This window comes from Equus quagga, chromosome 16 (assembly GCF_021613505.1).
Source record: "Equus quagga isolate Etosha38 chromosome 16, UCLA_HA_Equagga_1.0, whole genome shotgun sequence".
Taxonomy (NCBI): domain Eukaryota; kingdom Metazoa; phylum Chordata; class Mammalia; order Perissodactyla; family Equidae; genus Equus; species Equus quagga.
In genome coordinates, this window is record NC_060282.1 from 7,562,805 (window position 1) to 7,586,536 (window position 23,732).

A 23,732-nucleotide genomic window follows, 5' to 3' on the forward strand; every position below is an offset into this window, starting at 1 on the left:
ATATAGATTTTTTGATTCTTTGATTGACCCAGACAACCCACCAGCTGAGAGAAAATATTTGCAAATCATATATCTGACAAGAGCTTAATTTCCAAAATATATAAAGAACTCATACAACGCAACAACAAAAAAAGTGAACAACCTGATCAAAAAATGGGCAGAGGGGGGTTGGCCCAGTGGCGTAGTGGTTAAATTCATGTGCTCTGCTTTGGCAGTCTGGGGTTCATGGCTTCAGATCCCAGGCATGGACCTATACGTTGCTCATCAAGCCATGCTATGGAGGTGTCCCATATACAAAATAGAGGAAGATCGGTATGGGTGTTAGCTTAGGGACAATCTTCCCCACCAAAAAAAAAAGGGGGGTGGGCAGAGGATCTGAACGGACATTTTTCCAAAGAACATACACAGATGGCCAACAGACCACATGAAAAGAGGTTTAGCATCACTAATTACTAGGGAAATGCAAATCAAAACTATAATGAGGTATCACTTCACACCTGTCAGAATGGCTATAATTAACAAGATAAGAAATAAAAAATTTTGGAGAGGATGTGGAGAAAAGGGAACTCTCATACACTGCTGGTAGGAAAGCAAATTGGTGCAGCCACTATGGAAAACACTATGGAGATTTCTCAAAATATTAAAAATAGAACTACCATATGATCCAGCTATTCCGCTGCTGGGTATTTATCCAAAGAACGTGAAATCAATAATTCAAGAAGATATATACACCCCTATGTTCATTGCAGCATTATTGACAGTAGCCTAGATGTGGAAGCAACCCAAGTGCCCATCAATGAGTGAATAGATAAAGAACATGTGGTATATATACACAATGCAATGTTAAGTCAGCCTTAAAAAATACAAAATTGTACCATTTACAGTAGCATGGATGGACCTTGAGGGTGTTATGCTTAGGATAATACCCTCAGACAGAGAAAGAGAAAGTCAGACAGAGAAAGACAAATACCATATGATTTCACTCATATGTGGAAGATAAATACATAGATAAGGAGAACAGACTGGTGGTTACCAGAGGAGAAGGGAGTGGGAGGAGGGCGAAAGGGTTAAAGGCACGTGTATGGAAGGTGATGGATAAAACCTGGACTGTTGCTGCAGTCCATACAGAAACTGAAACATACCGATGTACACCTGCAACTTACACAATGTTGTAAGCCAATATGACCTCAATAAAATAATTAAAAAAAAAGACTAGAGTCTAACCTCAGACCCTTTCAATACCCATTGCCAGAGTATCAAACACCTGCAGAGAAGTAGGAGCTCAAATAACGAGACCCCCGCAACTACCTCAAAAATAAATCAGAAGCTGGAAGACACATCCCAGCTAAGGCTGAAAGAGCGGCGGTCCAAGAATTTAAAATGAGCACGCTCAGTGCACATAAGGAGCGAAGGGGAGATGTTTGCTGTATGAAACAAGGACAGAGAATTCCAAAACAATAATAGCAATAAAAGAGAAGAGGAAGAAAGATTAAGTGTGAAAGATAGAATAATTGAAGGAGGAAAAACAGTACACAAGAGATGACTAAATAATACGATGGCATCAGCTTCAGAATAAAATTGTGGGTTGGCAGAACACATTGAGGAACTTTTCCAGGAAGCAGCAGGGTAGCACTAAGAGGTAGAAAATATCAAATAGAGAATATATTCTCCTTTAGTTTTCAAGTATGAATTTAATCGAAGGTTTTCTTGTTATTGAAGTACCCTGTCTTCCTGGAGTAAACTTTATTTGGCCATGCTTGATTTGTTTTTTTAAAACTGTGAGACAGAGCAATAGCACCTTTTTTTATGAGACTCTCAATTGCATTTTTTTAAATGAAGGTTTTACCAGCCTTGTAAAAATGATTAGATAACTTTTCCTCTTTTTCTTTTCTCTGAAAGACAATATAAATGAGCTTTTCCTTAAAAAGCCATCTGTAAAACTATCTGGGGCTGGTAATCCTGCTATCTCATATTTGCCTGCATTGCATTAATGGTGACTCTCTCAGCCATAAAAAAAGGATAAAATCGTCCCATTCACAACAACGTGGATGGACCTTGAGGGAATTACGTTAAGTGAAATAAGCCAGATAGAGAAAGACGATCTCTGTGTGACTCCACTCATATGTGGAAGTTAAACATGCAGACAAAGAGAACAGATTAGTGGCTGCCAGGGGAAAGGGAGTGTGGGGGCTGGGCACAAAGGGCAAAGTGGTACACCTACAACACTACTGACAGACAATAACGTACACCTGAAATTTCACAAGGTTGTAAACTATCATAATCTCAATAAAAAATTTTTAAAAAAGAAATCAGTACTGGGGAAAAAATATATATATATAGTTAAAAAAAATAGTGAATCTCTCCATTCTACCACCTAATTTATTAATTTTCTCTTCAACTGTTTTAAACCGGAGGTTTTCTTCTCTTCCTTCTTTCCTTTTCTTCCCTTTCTTTTCCCTTCCTACCATCAGACAATGTCCCAGATACCACAGTGTGTTTTCCCATATTGTATCACTAAAGGTCTCAGAAGGAAACAAATGACACATTCAAATTAGGAGAAGTTTAAGAGAGTTTTATGAAAGGTCTATTTATAGATGTGAACAGGGCATGGGCAGACCACAAGGACAGTGCTTACTCTGTTATGACCACCATATTCCTGAAGGGATGAGGAACGAATGGAGTGATTATCAGAATTCAGAACGAAAGAATCTTATGGAAAAGGCCCCCTTGGCCTTCCGTCTAAAGGGGCAGCCCTACTTAGGTGTGACTCTACAATGAGAGACTGAATACATACCTTGATCCCACTGTCGTTCCTCCTGTGTCTTACTGGGGCTCCCTTTGACGGAACCCAGTAAGTGTCATTTGACCTAACCTATGCAGATCAGCTTCCCCGGGGCAGCAAGGAAATCGCAGAGCAAAGCTGGAGACCGACAGACATCATCCAGTACACCCGTACCCACTGAAATCATTGAGGAAGAAAACAGGTGACATACATGCCATGCCTGGCAGGAGACGATTGAAGATAAATCAGTGCATTTGGAATAACCAGTTCTACTTGTTTGTTTCTGGCAGCTCCTGAGGACAAAAGACTGTTTTGCTTACCGTCCTAACACCAGCACCCAGCCCCAACCCTGGAATGCAGCATGTGCTCAGGAAATTGTAGATGAAAGAAAGAGTGAAGACACAGTGTGATCTTGAGTGAGTCCCATGACCTTTCAAGTCTAGTTTGCTTTTTATTTTGGGAATGAGCATTTGGACTGGATGATCTCTAAGATCCTTGAGAACACTGGTCATCCTTCTGTCCGTGCCCCCAAGGCTGTTTCATTCATCCTTGTCTACGAACTTTGAAAATGCCCTTGTGATTCAGGCTCTGGGTATTCCAGTTGGCCTGCAAGGACTCTAAGGGGAACTGGAGCCTTTGGGCAAAGTTAACAAGTGAGCCCAGATCCTCCGCTGCTAATGCCCTTCCAGCTGAATAGCTCATTCATGCCTTTGTTAATTCATGACTCCCTTATCCCATCTGCCCTGCTGTGGCCTCCACAGCCAAATTTCCAGCTATTCAGAAAATCACAGCTGCCTCAGCTGCGCGAGCACAATGCTTTCTTGAGAAGCCAAGCGTATTATACGAGAAAAAGACCTCTGGAGTCATCTCATCTGGTGCTTTATTAGTTTACAAAAAATGTTCTGTGCACACACCTAGGGTAGAGGAAGGAACTAGCATTTAGGAAGCCCCTGATCTGTTGCCGCATTTCATCCCTGTCAGAGCCCTCAGACCCTGAGCTCCCAGCTGAGTAAGGAGCAGAGGGTTACACCCAGTCTAGACCAGGCCCTAAGCAGGCAGGTCACCGTCAATGTCTCCCGGAAAACGAGTGGACAAGCAGGGGAAAAAAGTGCAGCCTTCCTATCCCAATCTAGCATTGTTTCTGCAAGTGTTGGTCAAACAATTACTATATTCAGGTTTCACACTTCTGCACCAATTTTAGTGTGCTGGGCATGCCTGATGGAACTCAAAGACAACTCAGTGGCTCTTGCCACTTGGTGGCTAACAAAGTCTACTGCACATGCTATAATAGTGATAATAATAATAATATTAGTAGTATCATTTTAATTTAATAGTAATTTAATTTAACAGTAATAATAATGATATTAGAAGCTAATATTTTGGCAGAGTTACTCAGAGCCTGGCCCCATACTAACAACTTTACCTCAATCAATTCCTTTACATCTTACAATTACCTTCTACTTTAGGGATGAATATTCTCCCTATTTTACTTTTTTTTTTTTTTGAGCGAGATTAGCTCTGGGCTAACATCTGCTGCCAATCCTCCTCGTTTTTTTTTTTTTTTTTTTTTTTGCTGAGAAAGATTGGCCCTGAGCTAACATTCATGCCCATCTTCCTCTATTTTGTATGTGGGATGCCTGCCACAGCATGGCTTGATAAGTGGTGCAGAGGTCAGCACCCAGAATCTGAACTGGGGAACCCCAGGCCACTGAAGCGGAGCACCGGAACTTAACTGCTGTGCCACTGGGCCAGACCTCCCATTTTACTTTTGAGGAAACTGAGACATAGAGAAGTTAAATCACTCGATTAACATCTGGCAGGCAGTTAGCGGGGAAGATGATCTCCAACACTGTCTCATTCCAGAGTCCATGCACTTCACATCTTACTCACAACTACCATGTGGGGAATGTAGGGCAGACCTTTATTGGTAGTATTTCATAGAGAAGGAAACCAAGGCTTGGAGAAAGGAAGTAACGCTGACAAACTGCACAGTTTCTGTGGTTAATGAGTGGGTCTAAGGCAACTTCAGAGCCAGGAGTCTCTCCCAGGTCCATCATCCCGCGTACATGTCCATTTCTACATCTTTGGGTACTTGTGGGGATTAAATGAAATAATGGACATGGAAACATATAGTAATGATTTAGTTCCCAAGCTACCATTGGTTTCTTTACATTTTTTAATTCTCTTTTTCAATGCCTAACGTCCCTTTAATAAGTGGTAGACTCAGGACTCAAACATAGATTTTCCAACTCAGTCCTGATGCTCTGACGTATATATATATGTAAGAGACAGAGAGAGAGATTTTAGAGAATAGTAAGAGAGGTAGTGTACCTAATTCATTCTAAAGTTGGCTTGACTTCATCCAAACCCCTAAGATAGTACCAGTAAAGCAAATTATTAAAGGCCATCTCATTTGTCAACATAGATGTTATGATTTCAATCAAAATATTAGTAACCCTAACCCAGAAATATAGATTGATGGGTATATAGAGAAATAGATATCTACCTGCTATTAAGACTCTGCCAACTGCTTTCAGCCTTATGTGAATGAACTCATCAGCTTCTGCACAAGATGAAATCTGGGGGGAGTAGAATTCTGGAGAGGGAAACAGGGCAACCTTGATTGGAGGCCTTGGGTAGTCCAAGCTAAACTGAAATCCCAGGCGTCCTAGAGATGAGATCAAGTATCAAATGAAGGAAGGAGGATCCCAGGAAAAACCTTAAAGACTTCAACACAGTAAATCTGGATGGCAGCCTCGTTGTGGGCATTCAAGAAATACGTCACTCTTGATAATAATTCATCAGTCTTTCAACAGATATTTATCAGGTACCCATTATGTGCAGCCTCTACCAACCCAAAATGAGTACCACAGCTGATCCCCTCCCTCAGGGGATTTAGGGTCCAAGGGAGCATATGGATAAGTAAGTGGGAACTTGCAACAGAGGTCAGAAATGTTACAGCGGAGCAGTGGGTACAAATATTAGAAGCACTTAAGAAGCTCTCAGGCAGCTTTTTCAAGCTAATAATGCCCAGGGGCTACACCACATTATTTGAATCACAGTCTCTATAGGTGGGACCTGGGAATCATCATTTCTTGGAGCCTCCCAGGTGATGTTAGCATGCTGCCAGTGTTGAGGTGCACTGCTACAGCAGTAAGCACAGGATGCCATGTGGGTCCTTGAAGGAGCTCCCAGCACCTCCTTAAAGGAGAGCAAAGGCAGCCAGCAGGAAGTGACTGGGAACCTGAGACCTCCAGCAGGAGCAGCCAGCACACAGGAAGGGGGAGGATGGAAACGAGTGCCTGGAAACCTTTCAAGAGAAACTCGAAATCCTGCAATAATTTTAAATCTTATTTTAACTTGACCACTTGCCCTCTTCTCTCACACCACCCCTGACCCAGTGTCTCTGACTCATGAGATGCACACTCGTTAGTGTGCATGGAAGTCACTCCTCATTCAGTCTGAGAATTGGTCTCTTGATGCTCCCTTGTTCCTCTGTAGAGAGTAGCTGATGAGGGCCAGAGGAGGACCTCAGATCCGCTAGAATGTTCCACCTCTCAGTTTCTCAAGTGTGACTTATCAAAGGAATGAGGCGGCTGAAAGAGAAGCTCCGAGAGGAGGTTGGGCTGGTCAGCTGTGACTCACAAGTCAGATTTCAACTCAAACATCACTTCCTCTGAGAAGCTCTCCCTGATCTACACGAAGGAATTAACTCCCAGGCACCTGCACTTCTCCTTGGTGGCCTTCATCACATTTGCAGCTTTTTGGTCAATATCTGTCTTCCCTGAGACTCTTTAGGGCTGTGAAAGGAGGAATCCACATGGCTTGTTTACAGCTATAGTCCAAGAAAGCATCATGCTTGGTACATAGTTGGTGCTCAATAAATGTTGATGGGGTAAATAAGTGAGTGGATTCATGAATAAATGGATGGGTAGATGTTGGAGTGATAGAGCAGTAAAACTTATGGAATTCTTTGCTCCTTGAGATATACCTAAGTTCCAGCATCAAGCCCCCAGGAGAACAAGATGCTACTACCATTTCATTATTCCTTACTTCTTATCCTGGGGTTAACCTACCAGCTGATGCATGTTGGATAACTACAAGCAGGCTTGGAGTCCTTTGCACCTTGAGCAGTTTACGTGAAATCTCTGAGCCTCAATTTCCCACCTTATAAATTGAAAATAGGAACATCTGCCTTATAGAGCTCCTCTAAGGAGAAAACAAGCAAAGCACCAGATAGGCTGCTGCATACTCAGTTGAAATGCACGGGAAGAATTTTCCCTTCTCATCCCTCATCCTCGTTCTCTCCTCACGTTCCTTTTCTGTTTGGTTTTTGCAGCACAATACCTGGATGTCAGGAGAGGGACCTTTAGCGCTCTTTCCTTCCTCTCCTGAGTTCAGAACCTATTAAGAAATCGAAAATAGAGAAATGAAGATCAAAATATCAGTTTAATTATTGATCAGCCTGTATCAGAGCAGGTGGCTTAGATGTGTGGCCGCTCAGTCTTGCTAACTACACAGATCTCTTCGCCTGCCACTGGCACACCTGAACCCTCGCAGGAACTCACACCCAACTCCAGCACACTGCATGAATTTTCCAGAAAGGGGATTATAATTTCGCACCCCTCTGACTGCAGTCTTGGCCTTGTGACTTTTGGGAGTAATGAAAATGTAAGCAGAAGTGATAAGTAAAACTTCTGACTAGAAGCTCTGACTGATGTCAGAAGGGCTTTTCCACAAGACCAGAGTACTAGTCTGCTGTTGCTGACATAACAAAATACCGTAGACTACGTGGCTTAAACAATAGAAATTTCTTTTCTCCCAGTTCGGGAGGCTGGAAGTCCAAGATCAGGGTGCCGGCATGCTACAGTTCTGCTGAGAGCTTGTTTCTAGGCTTGCAGAGGACTGTCTTCTCACTGTGTCCTCACATGGCAGAAAAAGAGAGAGAGAAAAAAACTCTCTGGAGTCTCTTTTAAGGGCACTAATCCTATCATGAGGCCCCACCCTCATGGCTTCACCTAAACCTAATTATCTACCAAATACCATCACATTAACGGTTAGGGCTTCAATATATGAATTTCGGGGGAACAGAATTCACTCTATAGCAATCAACAATGGTCCAGAAAGAGGTTTTCCATAAGCCTGGGGCCAAGAGTGATGACCCTGTGAAACAGAGACATAGGTGACCTGTGATGGACAGGTAGCTCGGTACTTGTAAGCCATTGAAACTTTGGGGCCATCTGTCATCACAGCGTGTCCTAGCCCATGCTAATTAAAATATCACCCTACTCCCTAACGTCTACCCCAGAAGAGCTTGCCCCACAGATGAATGGAAAAGTCACCCTCTCTCTGGAAGACAGGTTTGAAAGAGCGGAAAGAAGAGACTGAGCTGGACATGCTCAGTGTCTTTTCCCAAATTCACTAATGAGTTAAGCCACTTCTGCTTCAGTCTGGGATTGTTCGTTTCATATTTTCCCCTCTTGGGGAGAGAAGTAAAAATCTCTTCCTACTATGGAGACACATTGAGTGGAATAAATTTAACCTATTTTCACACAGGTCTGGGCAGTGCAGGACATTGACGCTAAGTATAGGAGTGGTGTGAGATTTGTAAGTAGCCACAGAAACTCTACATTTTCAGTGTTCCTATTTGGAACCCAGAGTTTGGAGTGTCCTACAACATATCCTATGCTTCCTGCTGATTCCCAAAGTTCCGTTTTTGCTCATTCCTTGGTTGCTCTACCACAACACTCTTTAAAGAGTGGTACCAGCTCTAATTCAGATCTCGTTCCTCACAGAACCTTCCACCCTTCCAGCCAAGGCTAGCTCTTGGCATTAGTAAGTTCTCAGTAAATAATTCTTCATTATGCCTTTGCAACTTGGGGCATGCCCCCAGCTCCTGCCCTTTTCTCTTGCACTTCTCTAAAACAAATTCCAAGTCCTAGGGAACAGCTACTGGAACCGTGGGACCATGAGGAGGCATCATCCAACCCCAGTGCCCTGGCATTGTGCATTTCTGACAGACCCAAATTTCTTCTCATCTTTCTCCCTCTTGGCTAGGGATCCATCAGCTCACTGTCACAGCTGCTCCTGCCAAATCTCGTCCCCAGGAAGTGCACTTGGCTCTCTTGCAGTGTGAGCTCCAATTCTCCTGCCAAGAAGAGAGCAAGGTAAATGACACTGTGCACAGACGAAAAAAAGCCCAACCTCAGAAAACGTGCCATACTCTTTTACACCTAGATTTAAAAAATAGACAAGTCAGAAAAGATCTTACATAACATTTGGCCCAACCTTCTAACTTCCCACGTTGAGAAAAAGAAGATTGAAGGAGTTTGTGGGATCTGGTCATGGTCACCCAGTGAAGAAAACCATGTCTCTCTCAGTACTGCCCTGCAGAGCGCTGATTAATTAGCATGCTGTACATCTCAGAAATATTTCCGTATTATAAAGATAGCAGGAAATATTTAAACTCACCTCAACAGTCAGCATACAGAACATCTCAGTTAATGAATGTTTCCCTTATGTCAGATCACCCAGTAGAGAAACCTCCATAATCAGCCAATTCCTTACAGTAAGTATCTTTCTCTGTCTCCTTCTGTCTCTGTCTCTCTGTCTCTCTCTCCCCTCCCCCCATTGATTCTATTGATACTGTTTTTCTGGGGAACCCAGACTAATACAATGCCTCAAGTAAAGAGGTAATGGTGTAGCTTGATACCCCAGTTAATGAGGCCGTCATATCTGATACCCTCCTCTCCTCCATCCCTATCACCTCTATCAAACTTTAGGTCTTCGTTTTCTCTCTCCAGGGTTATTGCAACTGCTTATAAATGGTCTCCCTCCTTCCTCTCCCATCCTTTCCTACTCCATCTTGCTCATTATTATAAAATTGATTTGTCTAGAAGACCATCTGCCTAACTTTTTCTCCTTCTAAAAACCCATGAATAATAATAATAAAGCCACTCTGGCACCATTTTAAAAATGTTACATAATTGCATAATCCAATTCATTAAATTCTCCCAAAAACCCTATGAAGTAGATTCTTTCATTATTCCCATTCTGCCGATAAGCAAATAAAGGCACCAAGTGATTAAGTAGCTTGTTCAGCCCCACACAGTGCTGGAATAAGGATATAAGCCCTGGTGGTACAGGCCTGAGGCCATGTTCTTAAACTTTATACTATAGTGCCACTCACTTCCATTTGTCAGCAGAGAGAAAACCCATGCTCCTTAGCTCCCAGGCCTTTGTGACATTGCCTTAAGGCTGCCACATTGAACAACTCCAAAGGCATCACTCACAGCCTAGTGTGCTCTGCCAGCCTTTTGAATTCTCAAGACTCAGTGTTGGAAACTCTTACATATTTTATGCTCCATCCTCATGAAACGACTTAAAACTTCCAAACATGCATACAGATTCCAACCTCACTTCCTTTACACAGGTACCTATCTCCATTGGGAATGTTCTTGCCCCCAGGCCACTTGGAAACCTCCTCTTTGTGGTCTCACTCATCTTACCTCTTTTGTAATTCCTCCTCTGAGATCACAGCTTACCAGGCACAGCCTCTTTTACCCACAGAGGTTTGAGCACTTTCTATCATACGGCTAACTTAACTGGAGAGATTTATTTCATACTTCTGCCTCTCTTGGGTCCATAGCTGTGTAAAGACTCTTATAGACCTTGATATAAACTAAGTGAGTAAATGAGTGAACTCTTGGGGTCTATTGAAACAAAGAAGATGTTGAAGATTCCAGGAGATTAACAAGAACCATAGCGGCAAGGCTGACCTAATTCATGGATAGAGACAAAGGGCATCGACCTCAGAAGTACTCTCCTACTGATTAGTAAAGCCTATAATTCCACGACTAGCATTTGACTCTTTCAGCTTAAAATTGTAACCAATTTAAGGAGCAAGCCCCTTGAGAGAGGCTACACCAAAGATGTAATTATTCAACTGAATATTGGTGAAGAAAACCAATTGAGCACTTCCCTGAAAATCGGTCTGGCAAGGGTCAGAATCGATGGAGAAGAGAAGGAGGCAGAGGTGATGGGCAGGGCCACTGGATGATTGAGTCACTCTCCTGAGCTGTCAGATGAAGACTTGGAGTAAACATCCCCAGCCCTACATTCAGTGATTTGATGATGACCTCTTTTCTCACAGAGGCATCCACTCTTCTGGCTTTGGCATTCCCAAGCTATGTGTGTGTTCCTGGGCAAGTTGCTTTCTCCGCCACATATCATATTTTTCCTTCATGCCAGGACCCCTGCTCAGGATTTTACATCTAGTGTTTCTAGCTCCCTCAACTCTGTGAAGGAGGTAGGCTGTTATCATTTTACATATGAGCAGACAGGGGCCCAAGGCCATTGATGGACATGGCCAAGGCCACAGGACCAGCAAGTGAACAGAAAAAACCTCAACGCAGGTCAGCTCACTGCAACCTCATCCCTTCCTGTGCTCCCGTGAGCCTCAGTTTGTTCATCTGTAAAATGAAGGGGCTGGAACGTTTGCCGTTCCAGCTCTTTTGTTTTATGACTTGATATTCGCTCATGATTGGGGCAGATTTGAAATTACTTCAGAGACCTAGCGTCTGCCAAATCATAATCAAATTGGCTGCTGGGTCTGCAGTCCATTGAACAATACTGTGTCCATGGCTCAGCCCTGTTTGATGATGGCAATGGCGCACTTCCCAGGGTTTCTGGAGCCCGTGGGGAGGCTGGCCCTGTCTCACTTCATTCCTCCCGCTCCACCCAATAAGACACTAGCCTTTCAAAACACATCAGCCTGTTCCTTTTTGATGCCATCAAGACCTCTGCTCGTACAATGACTCAATCAATGTGATTTATTTTAATTGAAAATCTACCAGTCACCTTTTGCCAAAGCATCTGCGCATCTCCTACTTAGTTTCTGACCAGAAAATACCCCGCTAGCCTGCAATGATTGAACAGGCCAGTGAAGGGGAGGGGCCAGTTGTGAAAGGCCATTTGGCCTCAGCCTGACATTTAAGAAGAGCCTGAAATTTAGATTTTAAACTTTTTTTCCAAATGATAATATATACAAATCATTACATGGATTTTATGGTAGTTTTAAAACCAGGTATTTATCATAAGTAAAAACTGATATTACACTCTATTTTTATGTTTTTCTCCTTTTAGAATTTAGTGAAAGAATCAAACAAATGAGAGAAGCCAGGCTCTCCTTAGTCCCTGCAATGATGGGGTGGTCTGGATTTCACTCATGTCTTTCCTGACCTGTGACTTCAGACAAGTTGCTTAATTTCTCTTGATCTTGATTTCCTCACCTATAAACTTGAGATAGTCCTCTCTATACAGGAATGGGTGCTGCTTGCTTGTTTCTTTTTATCTTTTCTTTTTCTGTCTTTCTTTGCTTTCTGTCTGTCTTTCTTTCCTTCTTTCTTTCTTTTTACCCTTCACTCTCTGCAAACTTGTTCATTTTTTGGTGAAGACTAGCTGAGAAAGCATCAGAACATATATTTACAATTTTTTTAAAAAAACAGACAAAATATAGAGATTTCTATTATTATTAGGAAAAGTGAAGGTAAAAAAGAAAAATGATGCAAGGCCACAAAATGTGGAAGAAAGGTAGGGAGAGGGGGGCAAGAAAGGGAGATGGAAGAGGAAAAAGGAAAAGCAAGGACCGTCTACGTGCAAGGCAACGTTCTTCCGTGTTTTCCTAACTGATTTTCATTTAATTCTCTAAAACAGCCCACGATAAGTGACTTCTCATTATTATTTTATGAATGAGGAAAATCAAGCTCAAATAGTTTGCAAACTTATTCCCAGTAACTCTCTTGTGAGTAGAGTGGTCAAGATCTAAATGTAGCATTTCCCATGTCAGAGCCCAGGCTGTCTCCTTCAGGTTGTAGTAATGGAGACGTTGCTGGAGGATATGCTTTGGTGTGGCATAGGGTTGCATCCAGAGTTATTGGGGACACCATGAGATTATTAAGCTCCTGTGGCTGGGGATGGGCGACAATGGGAGGAACCAAAAACAAATTTATCACGTTTGTAATATTGGAAGGAAGCAGTTGTGGTTGTGGCAGTTCCTAGGAAGTTACAAAGGAAAACAATTTCTTCCTGATACCAGTTCAGGAATTCATAGCATCACAGGAATAGAAGGGAACAAGTCCACCTTCCACCCAATGCAAAAATTCTCCCCACAATCTCACAGACAAATGGGTTCCTATCCCCTGCCTGATCATAATGACAGCTCCCTCTTCACAGGCAGTGAGCAGCCTCTGCAGGAGCATCCTTTCCTAGACTGAACTGATGAAGTCCATTCAGTGGTGATAGCTCTGCCCTCTAATCCCAGTCTCTGCTGGACATGAGGGATGGTAAGATAGAGGGTCATGCCTCTTCTGAAGATATTTATACAGAAAAATAACACTTCTTATGACAATTCCTGCCGTGACATGGTCATTTTACAATTAAGCTAATATCATTACCCACTACATGGTAGATACACAGCAGGGACCTTTGATGTCTTGCCTGTCTGTCAGGCACCCCCTCCCTCTCTTTCTCTTTGTAATATTGATTTGGTTTTCCTCTGATTAATGAAGTTATACATATTAATTGTAGACACCTTACAAAATGACATAGATAAACAGTTCATTAGTAACTTCTAATTCTGAACCAGGCACTGTGCTACACACACTTTAACACACATTATCTCATTAAAAATTCTCAACAGCCCTACAAGGTCATCTTTATTCCCATTTTAGAAAGAAAGCTTGGGGGATTTAGGTCATTTTCTGAAGTTGCACCTGTGAAAACAGGATTCAAACCCAAATATCTGCCATAGCCCAATAAAGACAATGAAAATCACTAATAACGTGGAAGAATTATGCTGGCATATTTAAACGTATCTTCCTGGCATTTATTCTACCCTGGTATCCATAGGTTTTGTTTTGTTTTTTCATCAAATAGAGAACATACTGTATGTACTGGACGATGGTAGATATAAAGTACCATTCAGTGGGTATGCTACTGACTTGGTTACATTTTTCCTCGTCATTGGACACTTAGCTAGTTCTCTACTTGTTTGCTAACATAAATAATGTCGTAAAAACATTCTTATAGAGAGATATTTGTGCAATCTGCATGGTTTTTTTCTTAAAATAAATTCCTAGGAGTAGAATTCTCTTTTAGAAGTACCCGGAGCTGAGCACTGTCTTCCCAATAGGGGTACCACTGTATGTGAGACAAAATCAACTGTGCCCAGGAAATGCTTTACCTTCTTCCAGGTAATTTTATGAAGGCAATAGCCCTGATTGACTCATTATGCCTCATATTCCAGGGTCTGGAACAACATTGGCATATACTCTGCCCTCAATAAATATTTGTTGAATGAATGAATGAATGGAATGAAAGTGACTTCATTGAGCTTCCTTTAGGGGAAGGTTCTTGTATTCTCTGAGGTTCCTGGGCAATAAATAATCATATTTATGAAACAAATGCAGTGAAGTTTACCCTCATGTTTGGCCCAAGGCTGCCTCGTCTCTCCCTGTTCTCCCCTGATTTCCTGTCACGGAGGTGGTCCTAGCACATATGGGAAAAACAACAGGCTTTAGACTCCAAAAGACCTGGAATATAACCCCATTCCCCAGCTGTTAATGTGCTAGTTGTGTGTGTGCCAGCTCTGTGTGTACACATACAAGCACATGCCAGCTTGTTGTGCACATACAAGCTGGAGCAAACAAGTTGGTTGACATCTCTTGATGGCATCCCTCATTGCCACAGCTTGTTAGATTCCACGACCTGTGGGTAAAATTCTCTAACTTCATCTGAGTTAACGAGAGGATAATTGATATGTCTTTGAAGGCAGGATTTGAATTAAAAAAAAGAGAAACGAATCTGGCATTCCTCCACTGAAGGGTAAAGGCTCAGCTAGTTGATAATCTGATTGTCATTTCTATAGCCCTTTACAGTTTATATACAATTTGTACACACATGGGTCATACAATAACCTCATGAGATATACATTATCATTTCACTTTACAGATTAGCAAAGGAGAGTCTTGTTTCTTAACTAAACCTAACTAACTCAAGATCACAAAGGTAGCAAGTGTCAGTACCAGAATCCAAAGCCATGCTTGTCTGAAACCCAAACTGGCATTCTGCCCACTACAGCACCCTGCTACTGACCCCACTACCTGCTTTCCTCCTCACTTTCCCCATCTGATAATGCCCCCAACTTCTGTATTTCCTTAAGGTCACCAGTCACATATGGACATGCTCAGATCCATCGATCAAAGATTCCAGACCACCTCTCCAAACGGCTAGTTCCTGCCATCTGCCTCAGGGACCATGTCCACAGAGAAGGATGAGACAGGCTTGGTGTCAAGTCTGTCCCCACCATAAGAACAAGAAACAATTATTCACTAGGGCCTGGCCTGAAAACATATTATTTCTCAGACACACTGTAGGCCAGCTGTCAAACAGAAGCACTTTTTATCACCAGGAATCTGGGCTGTTTTCAAACCAGTGACCTCAAGGTAAAAAGATTCAGCCAAGTGGCTCATTAGCAAGCCAGAAAGCTTTGAAGCTACCCATTCTGCCCCAGCTGGCTTGCCCAAATATGACTCATTTAGGAGGAGGCAGTGATGGGTGCCACCTGTGGTGATGAATCTAACCTCTGTCATCTTTATTTCCCGGGGGAGCTCTATGCGTTCCAAGTAGGAAGCAGAGATTTCCTCGCTCAGCCTTGGAATAAATCAAAGACAGCAACTGGGAGTTCAACTTTCATAGAAATGGTGCTATTTTAAAGCAAGGGGCATTCCTCGATCAGTTGGAGATTAGGAATGGCCAGATATTTTGAAGTTCTTAGAAGGGACCAGTCCTGAGTATGGCTGAAATGGTGGTCTGTGGACAGAGCCTGAGAACTGAGGTGTCCAGCAAGGAGACTCGCAGGCAGAAATGAGTCAACAGGTGAGAAAGCGCATTTGCACAACTTAAGTTCAAGAGCAAAGGCTGAACAAAACGGATCCATTTCAGGAAATTCATTCATTCATTTATTCATTTGCCAAATATCACAGAGACACTGTTCTGGGTAATTAAAGTCTATCACTGAACAAAATTGACAAAGATCCCTGTCCTCATGCATCTTATAGTCCGCTGGGCAAAGATAGACAAGAGACAACTTAATCTAAGAAGTAAATAAATTATATAGCATGATTCCATAGACACAAGAGCTAAATACTATGCAAGGGTTCAGAGGCTAAGACAGAATAAAAGATGAAAGCAGGTCCAGCTATGAAAGATAAGCATTCAGAAGCCAGATCAGATGGACCAAGGCAGGGAGATGAAGTGACCACATGGGGCAGACAGAGAGTGTTGGTTGGTTCTGACGCCACGCAGGACATTGTCACACATTCATTCAGTTAATAATCACGTATTGCCCACCTTCTGTATATCAGTCACTCTGCCAAGCACACATATATATGAAAGATGCCCAGCCTCAAGGAACTCACAATCCAGAGAAGTAGTTTTGAATATGCATGGCATCACCTGGGGAAGATATTAAAATTCAAACTCCTAGGTTTCCCTGCAAGGGTCCAATTCTGAAGATTTCCAGGTGGCTCTCCAGAGAGAGGTTTCACAATATAGAGTTAATTATAAATAAGAAGAGCAGAGATAAACATGTGCACAGGAAAGTGTTTAATGCAAACTGAAGGGGCAATCAGCAAAGGCTTTCTGGAGGAGAACTCTTGATTTAATTCTTCAAGGTTAAGTAAGAGTTGGCCAAGCAGGTATGGAGAAGGAGAGTGTAGCAACCAGAAAGGAGAGCTTGAGAAATGGCACAAAGACAGGATGGGTGGCATAGGGAATGATTAGCATTTGGTGCTGTTGGAAGCCAAAGTGATTAAAGATAGTAAGGGAAAGTTAAGCCAGGCGGAGTCTTATTGAACAAACTAGCCATCAGATCTGTTGGTTGTCCATTCCACAAGCTCACCTTTCTTCTTGAAGAAGACAGTAGACGAGACTTCTAATGTGGACTTGGCTGACCCTTGGCCATCATGCTCAGCCCTCACTTCCTTTGTTCCGGTCTAGTATCCGGTCACCCACAAGTACTAGTAAGAGACTCAGAATTTTGGGCTGTTCCTGGAACAGAATCCTAATCCACAAATGTTTGCTAATAAACTCACTCTACAAGCAGTTGCTGGGTTTGGGAGATGCTACACAGAGATGACATTTAAGCTGTATCTTAAAAGTTTACCAAGGATCCTCTCAACAAAGGCACAGAGTATAAAAATTCAAGCCCCTTTGGGAAACTATGATGGCTTCGATACAGTTGTTCAGTAATGATCAGAGAAAAGTAGGAAATGAGGCTAGTAAAAAGGGCTAAAGCCAGATTTTGAAGCATCTTGAATGTCATGAAAAAGAGCCTGAACTTTATTCTGAAGATAAAGGGACCATCTGTTATTTTGAAAAATTACATAGTGAACGTTTGCTGGTCATTGTGACAGGAACTGAAGATACAACAAGGATGAAGATAGACGTGGTCTGTCTTCTTGGCATTTACAGTCTAGAGGAAAAGAGAGACCACAGTCAAGTGTATTGGGCTGAGTGTCCAGCACCGTCCCTGCTGGATGAGAGATCTGGAGCTGGCCACCCTGGTGAAAGATGAAGGTCTTCACTTCACATCACAACTAACCCTCTAGTGGTCCCAGGTCCTATCTTCTATTCCTGGGGAATTATAAATGGCCTGGAAAACAGAACCAGACATTGATTACGCAAGCAGATCAGACTGAGAACTGGGCAGGGTATGGAATACAGTTGAGTCTCACTTCTGGCCGATCATTCAACAGGCAATACCTAGGCTGCTGTCAACAAGAGATCTTCAGTAGCCAGTCACAGGAAAGAGAACCCGGCCCTGCCTTGGCTTCCACATTGTTCTGCTTCCCTGGTGCTGGCAATGGACACTCTATCCAGTCCAAGAGTAGGAATACTCTTCACAATGATTGACTTTTGGCATCTTTCTGCCTTATTTTGGAAATAGTACTTTTAAATCTTAATAGTCAAATATAGCAAAAAAAAAAAAAAAATGCAATGCCAAGAAGCAAAATCCACATAAACAAATGATTATTTTCCTTCTCTCCGCTTTCTGAAAGCTCATTATATCGAAACTTGCTAAACAAGATTTCACAGACTGTATTTGCCTAGCTTGTAATTAAAGCACTAGTTTTCCCCAGTCTGAAGTCAAGGAGAGGGAAAAAACTTCGGCAAATTGTTCTCAAAATGGTATTTTTTCTAAATTAGTTGTGAAATTTACATTGTAACCTACTTTCCATTAATAGAGTATATATTTTAAATTTGTGTTACTCTAACTTAATTAGCTATTTGCTACTCAAAAAGAAAAAAGGTAATCAGGAAACCAGGGGATTGAAAATGCACAATGCCTCCATTCAATAATAGAGGCTCAATGATCTCATTAGAACTTTCATATCCAAACAACTCCAGGACTGCAAAGTCTGAGAGTGCTGGCTCTTCTTTATGGGAGAACCCACCTGCTGAATGGCCTCTTGGATTTCTTAAAAGGGAAACAGATGTTAAGACTGTGAACTTCTTTTTTTTTTTTTTAGGAAGATTAGCCGTAGGCTAACATCTGCTGGCAATCCTTCTCCTTTTGCTGAGGGAGACAGGCCCTGAGCTAACATCCGTACCCATCTTCCTCTACTTTATATGTGGGACGCTTACCACAGCATGGCCTGCCAAGTGGTGCCATGTCTGCACCTGGGATCCGAACCAGCGAACCCCGGTCCATCGAAGTGGAATGTGCACACTGAACTGCTGCGCCACTGGGCCGGCCCCACAAACTTTGTCTTAAATGCTGTTAAATGGTGAAATGGAGCAAGACAAAAACTGCAGTTAAAAGATGTCTCAGTTAAGAAAAGGTCTTCTGAGAATGATGGAGTATCTAAACTAACACGTAAGCAAGATGCAAACACATTGCTCTCTCCCATCGAAGAGGTATGGAAATTGGCAACAGAGGGCAGGGTTGCATCTTGAATTTGTCAGGACCAAAGTCCCTTCTATCTTGCTGCTCTGGCATCTTCAGCATATAGCTTCTACCTCAGAGTTCAAGATGATTGCTCCACTACCAGCCATCACATCTCCCAGCAGGAAGGAAGAGGGTGAACAAACATATGCTCCCTTTGGGAACATTTCCTCCAAATCACAATGACACCCCTGCTTACATACCATTGGCCAGAACGTGCTCATTTGGACACACTGGACTGTGTGGGAGGATAGGAAATGTACTTCTATTCAGGGCAGGCACCCATTCAGCTAAAATTTGCTAGTTGAAAGTGTTTACAAATGAAGAATAAAAGAATAAATATTTGGAGTCAAAAATCAGTTTCTGCTGGGGACAGGGTACAAATTTCTTACCTTAAAAGAAATACCCATCCTAGAGACTGGGGGAAAACTAGCTTCAGCAGTTGCTGGTACAGAAAGCCATGGTGCCTCTAGACCCACTAGCTGCTTTCTCAAATGTCATGGAGTCCTCTAACCTCACTTCTATTCCCCTCGCTGAAAAAGAAGAGATGCACAAAGACTGTTTGCACAGCTATGAGGGAGATTTTTGGCTCCTTTCTCCTCCACACTAGCTGGTGAAAGCTTCCTTTGTTCAATGAGAAAGAGTTGAAGTCATTTCATATTTCAGATGGAATTTTCATACATAATATTCACTTTGATCCGATTAAGAGACACGCCTGGTACAGCTATTCATGCTCCTTCAAATGACATTGGCAGGCTGTAGACAGGCAAGAAAAAAAGAAGGGGTTACTGTCCATGGTGAGACATCAGGGCATTTTCCAGAGGAGAAAAGCCAGGCATGCCAGGAAGCCAGCTTCTGGGAATCCACCCAGAGATTGGTTGCCTGCTCATCCTGCTGTTCAGAGGGAACAGCCTCTCTTTTTACAGAAGTTTCATCCTTTTGTTCTTACAGATTCTTCAGTAAATACCTATTCTTGAGAGAGGTAAAAAGGCAACAACTAAATGTCAAATCTCATCCCACATTCACGGCATGGATATAAGCGGAAAAGTCAGGGTCAAGTGTGGCTTTGTCAAAAGATAAAAACCCAAATTCTATAGAAGAGGGGTATCAGAATCAGAAAAGAAGAGCAGAAATGCTGGGTGACATCTTCCAACCTCGTGAGTATTGTTCTGTGTCCTATATTTGTGTACATTATGTTCAATCGGTTTTTATCATTTCAAAAATAATCCTTGTTCATTTAAAATAATACGGAAAATAAAGCAATACAAGAAATAAACGAGAAAGTAAAAATCCCCTATTTGCTATGGGAGGTTCTCACTAAACTACACTTTATGAGGCTTCTCTGATCGATAAATGATGTTTCCCTTTACTTTTCAGGTGGAATTTCCTACTACTCTTAAGGGAAATATTCTAAGGTCTAATGAGCATTGTGTGTGACCCTTGGAACTATACTAAATATAAGGATACTTCTAGAAACATGGGCAGTCTAAGATGCTATATAGAAAAGGCCCTGCCTGTTATAAAATCATGTACGTGCTGAAAAAATATAACAAACTGTTTAACACAAAAATGAGCTCAAAAGAAAGAAAGAAAATGAATTCCGAGGTTTCATAATAAAGGAGAGATAAAACCAGCATGACAAGCCCAGACTGATGCTGGGAGGACCTTCAGAGTTTGGGACCAAGATGTATGTCATAGGTGAAAAGAACTGGAGGTCTGCTCTCCAGGAAGACATGGGAGATACGCTTTTAGGTCCATGAAAGTAAAGAGCTGGAACTGAGTTCTTGCATAAATTCTAGATTCCTAAAGAGTTTCCCCTTCCATGAAAACTTTCCTCAATGAGCTGGGAAATAACAAGGAAGCTTGACTCTGTAAGGGTATCGGATGTTGTTAAAGGCACCAATGAGAAACTGAAACATAGGCCTGTGTCTTTAAGATCATAAATGAACATTAAAAAGTAGTCTGATAGTGATGGATATATGTCATTATACAGTCATCCAAACTTATAGAACGTACACCACCAACAGTGAACCCTAAAGTAAACCATGGATTTTGGGTTATAATGATGTGTCGTCAATGTAGGTTCATCAACTGTAGCAAATGTACCACTCTGGGGAGAGAAAGTGATAATGGGGGAGGCTTTGCATGGGTGGGGCAGGGGGTATATGCAAAAACTTTGTACCTTCCTTTCAATTTTGCTGTGAACATAAAACTGCTCTAAAACAACAAAGTCTTAAAAAAAAAAAGAGAGAAAAATCTAGTCCAGTCCTTTGAAAACTCAAGACTCCTCCAGAAGTTATTGGGAAACTCCCAGCAGTACTCCCACAGAGGAAAAAAAAAAAAACAGGTGAAAAAAAAGAAAACTAAAAAAAATTAACGACCACATAAAGAAACAAGCTACCATGATGGATCAATAGATATAATGAATACAAGAATTAATGCCACAAGAATTGGCAAGAACACCAACAACCACCCCCCCAAAAAAACTGAAAAAGAATATTAAATAAATATATTAAGGAGATAAAGGAGATTAAAGTAATATAAAAAATAAACTAAATAACAATACAGTGAGAAAAAAACAAGCAATTTTGAAGATGTCCAAAACAAGATTTTCACTGATCAGCCGAAAGCTATGTAGAATAAATTGAACCGAAATTTGACATTATCGACATAACTTTTAGTAAACTGAAAGATCTGATGGAACCATCATGAATGAAGAGATAGAGATGGAATATCAGCAGTACAGAGATAGAGGTGGAGACTAAGAAAGTCCCCTGTCCCATATCAGGCAAAGCAAATTTAAATAAGAATTAATTGTAAGAATAAAAATTGTAGGATGATAATTTGGATTGGTTTAAAAACAAAGTGAAACTTATACAGTTGCATGTAATATCAGGGAGGAGAGAAAAGTATTGATTAACTTTAGACTTTGTAAGAATACCTACTACAATTGAAGAGGTCCATGAAATAATTATAATAATGTTTAACTTCTAAACAAAAATAAGTGAAACAGATTTAGATAAAACTCGGTCTTTCTGGAAGAAAGTGGAAAAAGAGGGAAACAAAACAATAAAAAAGTTAAAAATAAGATTTAGAAATAAGTTCAAAAATTAGCCTAATCACAATAAATATTGGATCTTCAGATTTGACTTTTTAAAAATATGTTACACTTATTCATACCTAAAACAGATTTTCTTATTTCAACAGATATTGATTATCCTTCCACAAGTCACTGTGGATACACCAATGAGCAGAATAGATAATGCCTTACCTGGATGGAGTTTATATTTTGGCAGGGTGAAGTAATAGTAAACAGCAACAAACAAATATGTAATATCAAATATAAATAAATCTGGAGCGGGTTGAATAGCATTTCCCCAAATTCATGTCCACCCAGAACCTCAGGATGTGACCTTATTTGGAAAGAGTCTTTGGACATATAACTAGTTAAGTTAATGTGGGTCATACTGAATTAGGATGGGTCCTAAAGAATCGGAGAGCACTGGCAGAGACGCACACACAGGGAAGAGGACACATGAGAATGGAGGCAGAAACTGGGGTGATGTGCCAACAAGCCAAGGAACACCCAGGATTGCCAGAAAGCACCTGAAGCAAGGAGGAGGCAAGAAAGGATTCATCCTTAGAGCCTTCAGAGGGAGCGTGGCTCTGCTGGCACCTTGATTTCCTCCCTCCAGAACTATTTCCAGCCTCCAGAACTGTGAGAGGATACATTTTTTGTGTTAAGCCACCCTGTTGAGGTACTTTGTTACAGCAGCCCTGGGGAACAAATACAAAGTCTTTTCGAAAAATAAAGCCTGTTTAGGGTGTAATGAGTGGTTGTGGGGCAGGAGTCCTAGGTTAGATAGAAATGCCAATGGCCTCTCAGAGAATTGAAATGTGAGTAGGGAGTGAGCCTTGAGGAAGCCTGGGGGAAGAAGGCTCACATCAGAAGATAAAGCACGTGCAATGGCCCTGGGGAATAAACATTCTTGGCATGTTCTGTGAGCAACAGGGAGGCCAGCGTGGCCAGCAGACAGGATGAGGAGCAGACTGATAGGAAACTCTGACAATTGCCAGGAGTCTATTATATTGGGCATTGTAAGTGGTGGTAAAGAGTTTGGATTTTATTGTATGTGTTGTTGGAAGATCTGGAAAAGTTTTAAGGCAGAGAGCATACTTAGCATATTTAATAAGGAGTAAAGGGCCTAGTAAAAATGAATCAGGGTATAAAGGTTTTTAATAAAGGAATAAAGAAACAGAAGAACGTATGCCAGGCAAATATTAACCTAGAGAAAGCCAGTATAGCCCATTAATGTCTACAAAAATAATCAAAATAAGTGAAAGAACTAGCTAAATCATGATAAGAGAAAAATACATAAAAGAAAACAGTTGTTAAACTCTATTATCAAACAATTTAACCTCAAAATAAAGTTGAAGAAGGAGGAGGAGGAGGAGAAAGGAATAACAAAAATAACAAATACACAGAATAGGAAAGTTTGAAACATTTCTTTCAAAAACTGAAAGATCAAGGAAATAAAAAATAAAGATATCAACTGTGAAAAAGTCAATTAGCTAGTTCCATTGTGAGTATGCATATGTGCATAAGTTTAGTTAATTCATATAGCCCTATACCCAACAAGCAGAGATTATACTTCTTTTGCAAATATGTATGGAGTATTCACAGAAGTCAGCCATGCAGTAAAAGATTAGCATCACATTATCCATATTCTCCAAACGTCATGTAATAAAATTAAAAGAAAAAAATAAAGGCAGGGGAGACTCTGACTGGTCTGTCTCTGAGTAATAGTCAACACATATTGAGTATTTAATAAGTGTCACAGATATTTTCCTGTGTTTTATGTATATCAATTCATAACATGCCCACTAGTGCACCCATCTCAAGACAAGGAAACGAGAATAGGGAGTTAAGCAACTCATCAAGGG